We start from the raw sequence: 4,991 nt of genomic DNA on the forward strand, positions 1-4,991 counted from the left end.
CAAGGGAGGTCGAACGACTGATATACAACGACTCTAAAAGCTCAAATTGAGCACATCGTGCTCTGGTGAGCTGACCTAGTACAAAATGGGTCATCTTCAAACAAAAGACAGGCAGACTAAAAATCAATGGACAAAGTGATAATAATGCTTTTGTTCTAAGGTCAATTAAACGTGTATCAATAACCAAATGTTTTCAACTGAAAGTGACTGGAAGTTATTATTTATTAGTAAATGTGTGACATTTATGCTTATCAAACCGGATGAATATCTAAAGGTTTTTCCGCAAGTACAACGATGTCGTTTTTCATTGCTGGGTACGTCCATGTGATCCCTAAGGGATGTGCGTGTGACGTGTTTGGCGCCGCATATGTCGCATGAGAACTCTGCCTCCTTGTGGATTCTTTCATGGCGAGTTAGATCACCTTTAGTAGACCAGGTGTATGGGCATACGGAACATTTAATTTCTTTCGCCAATCCGTGAGCAAGGCATCTGAGAAATAAATAGTCATGATATACTCAGATGATAGAACGTACACACGACCATACGATACAAGTACACTAGATAATGCATAGGTTTTGACATTTACACTCAGACGATATAATGTTAACAAGCTGACAGGGTGTTCAAGACCGATCATCTGTGAATCAACGATTATCAACAAATATATGAGCACCATGTTCCATCACCGATCAAAATTTATTTGTTGTACAATTGTATTTAATGTACTGGTAAAATAAAGCGGTAACAGACTGTAAGAAAGAGTTCTATCAACGGCCCGGCTTCGTCATACTGTATTTCTTAATCCATTGATTAAAAGAAAAACTATATACGAATCACGTGTGGCGTTTCAAATTAGCATTGCTTAGATAAACCTTTCCACAGCATCTGTATGGTCCGTTTCCTTCATGGCGTCTCTAGTGGTCACCGAGGCCCGACCTTGACTTCAGTGCTGCACCATAGTGTATGCACACAAACTCTCTTACGTCCCATTTCTATAAATAAACAATTATGGGAAAAAATGATGCCTGCTTGTTTTCTGTTGTTTCGGTGTTTGGCTATATGTATAAATAAAGCGACTTCGTTCGATTAGCTGTATTGGAAACAATGTGACAATAACCTTTATATTTTTATAAATGTACTTCGATAGTAACCTCCAAGTGTATTGGGGAAATATATGACCAGCATAGAAAGCCGCTATAATAGTAGTTTTGCATTTATAATAATATTACTTGGACACTTAAATATAGGCCCTACGTGGTAGTTTACATATCCGTTGAAGCTATCGCATATTCACATTCTCTCCGTGGGATTTATCATGTCCTTTCATGCTATCATCTTTTAAAATATTTTGTTTCACTATTAAGCACGCGTAAATTGTACAACACACTATATACATAGTTGTTATAAATAAAATACATCCTTCGCCAGTAATCTTTCCTAAGAAGCATACCGTATTTAGGTTTAATGTTCTGCCAGCAGAACTTTTGAGTGTTTGAGAAAAGTGTAAAAGCAGTGGTAATAAATACGCTATCTCAATTTTCTGTATAAAATTCCGCAAAAGATGGTATATGTGACTCACAATAACAATAAGTTAAGTGACCAGCTATAATAAAAATCACGTGATTCCCCGCCGTGTAAGTCCATCAAACAAAGATGTGTAAACGAAGCTACGATATATAGGGTAGTAGAGAATTCTACACCTACAGCGGTGAGGGACAAGTGTAACGAGGTCAGCAACATTAAAATTAATGAAATGAGCCGTGCCATGAGAAAACCAACATAGTGGGTTTGCGACCAGCATGGATCCAGACCAGCCTGCGCATCCGCGCAGTCTGGTCAGGCTCCATGCTGTTCGCTTTAAAGCCTATTGGAATTGAAGAAACTGTTAGCGAACAGCATGGATCCTGACCAGACTGCGCGGATGCGCAGGCTGGTCTGGATCCATGCTGGTCGCATACCCACTATGTTGGTTTTCCCATGGCACGGCTCAAATGAATACGTTGCCGTTTCTACTTCTTTCTAGCGACAAAGAGACGTCATGGTATTGAAGATGGCATACTGTATCAAGAGCTAACAATGATAGTAAAAACAGAAATATGACAGGAGCGTTCTTGTGGCTACTACAGACAGATAATATTTCATTGTAGAATTAGATAAGAAACAATTCATGAACAGAACATGTGATAATCTGTTTCTAACGTTATAAGACATAAAAAATCTGTCTAGTGTAACGTCGGCTATGACATACATTCAAAGCAAGCATTTGCTCTCACGCGTGGTTTAAGAGTAAAACTGAATACTTACACGGAGTGTAACACATGATATACGTCAACTTACGGGTGTATTAAAATGGTATGCGGAAACAGGCGTTCAGGAACGTTGCATTATAATTTCAATTTCGTTTTCTTTGTTATAGACACACGTTTACCTTGATTTCAACTTTGGACAAACTAGATGTGTCCATTGGATATTGGCGCCTTTCCTGTCACTGAACATGTTTCCATGACTCTAGCTGAAATATTTTAGATATATGCAACATTAACTTTTTAGCACTAAAATTATGTGTGTTTTAATTCAGTCAAGCAACAAAAGGGTGGTCTGGCTTAGTGAAATCCCAAATAGAACACTAGATGCACAACTTTACATGCTTTGTAACAATCCAGTAATGTGTTACGACTCTAGTTCAAATATTTTTAGATACATGGGATGCAAACTTCTATACCCTTTACGCATTTTTTTTACTTAATCAAGGGCCATAACTCTGGTCTTGCAGAGTTAAATCCAAAGCAAAAATGCTCAGATGCATAAGTTCAAATGCTGAATAATATTCCTACGTGGTTTTGATGACTCTAGGTCATATATTTTAAAGGTTAATGCAACACAAACTTTTGAGCACTTAATGTGTATTTTTCACTAAGTCAAAGGCAATAAATTTGACTTGGCTGAATGAAATCTCAAACACAACGCCATATGCAAACATGCTGAATAATATCATAATCCTAGATAAAAGACTTTTTGAAACACATGCAAAACAGTCTTTTTGTGGATTTTGGATGTCAAGGATCATAACTCTTGTCTGACTGCGTGAAATCAGGTGCACAATTTCACATACTGAATGACAATTCTGTGAGCTTTGATGATTCTGCGTCAAATACTTTTTGAGATATGCACGACACAAATACGGACAACAGACGGATGGACAAGAGCGACTCAAGTGCCCATTAAAACATTTTGAGAGCGCAAAAACCTTTCAGTTAGAAAGGTTGTGGAAGTTGCAACATTTGATTTTTCTCTTCGTTGTAAGTAACTTTTCGTAAGTGTATTTACATTAGAAGCAGCATTATAATTTGGTCATTTAAATATGATATTCAATGAATAAATCAGTACGTAAATCAGTACGTAAACCTTAGTTAAGTAAAACTCCTCCATTTCCTACCTCCCATTGTTGTTTTTGTACATAAAATTAGACATATAGCTGTCAGTCTAAAACAAAAAGAAGTCCATGTTAATTATTCCGTAAACTGTCTTAAATTCACATTTCAGAGACAAGAATATATTTCAGTGTCCTCTGTTTCTCTTGTGATGTCTATCAACTGTCACAAAAAATGCCGAAGCAGGAAAATTACAGCTGCAATCTAGATGCATGAGGCAACACGACTGGGAATCTTTCAAAAATAAATGTGTCCAATGTGGATGCAGGTGTCTAATTGTTCAGCATATCATTTTGTTTGTTGCTCTGTAAAATTGAAAATGACAAGATAAAGATATTTATTTTGACATTTTTGGTATTTGCTTCTGACGTTAACATGATAAACAAGTAATATTTCGTAATCATATCTGAAGGATCACTAGGTTTCTTGTAAAATGTGTGGTAAAATCGTTATAAGGATTCAAAGAGAAGATGAGAGTCGTCTCCTCTGTGCGCATTCCTTGTATTGACGATCCACATCAGTATATAAAAAATGTTTGTTTGTTTGTTGGGTTTAACGTCGCACCGACACAGATCAGGTCATATGGCGACTTTCCAGCTGTAATGGTAGAGGAAGACCTCAGGTACCCCTCCGTGCATTATATCGGCATGGGCGGGCGTCTCGGTAGAACCACCGACCTGCAAGCCAGCTGGATGACTTCCTCACATGACAAATTCAACGCACGAAGTGAGGCTCGTACCACATCGGTAAGGGGCAAGTGATTTAAAATCAGCGACCTTAACCTCTCGGCCACGGAGTCCCCTAAATATAAAAATTGGGATATAGAGACGCATAAAGTAAAACAAGATAGCTTCTTAAGCCGAAGAGTGTTCAAATAATGTTGGTTTTGAATACTAATTGTCGTCGATTTATAGTGCATGGATGCTTCAGATTCTATGACAAGGGAGATTTACGCTTCTGTATTTCAAAACACGCCAGACCCGTACTCGGAAGAAGAAGAAATAAGAGTTCTTATCTACCAAACCATAACACTATTTTCTGTAATTGAATTTCAGATACAGGAAAATGTCTTTTAAGCTGCTACACTCTGTGTACTGCCATTATGAAGTAGACGTTAACACATCTTGTGCTAAGGCGAAATAGAATATAACGTCTTTAATTAGACTTAATGACTTTTGTCTGATGACACAAGTACAGAAAAGTTTGAAAAAGAAATGTATCGATTGCGCTTCAGCAGTTTCTATCCATGTCTTGCTTTTAAACCAAAGATGGCAGACAGTGATATCAGCTTGTGCAGGCAGCGTCCTGCCACAGAATTCGACCAAAATAATTAACAGACTGATAACGGAACGACTGTTTTCAATTCTAAGCAAACGAGTTCGTTGTATTTTAAAGAAATCAAAAAATCGATATACGGCTGACGTAAGTTATTAATATGCCTCGTAATATTTCTATAACAAATGCACACCACGACCATATTCTAAAAGCGATAACGTCTAGTAAAGAAAAGTAAATTTCCCTTCAACCATAGGTATTCAGTATTGACTGCCTTATCTCCC

Source organism: Mercenaria mercenaria, chromosome 3 (assembly GCF_021730395.1).
Source record: "Mercenaria mercenaria strain notata chromosome 3, MADL_Memer_1, whole genome shotgun sequence".
Lineage (NCBI taxonomy): Eukaryota > Metazoa > Mollusca > Bivalvia > Venerida > Veneridae > Mercenaria > Mercenaria mercenaria.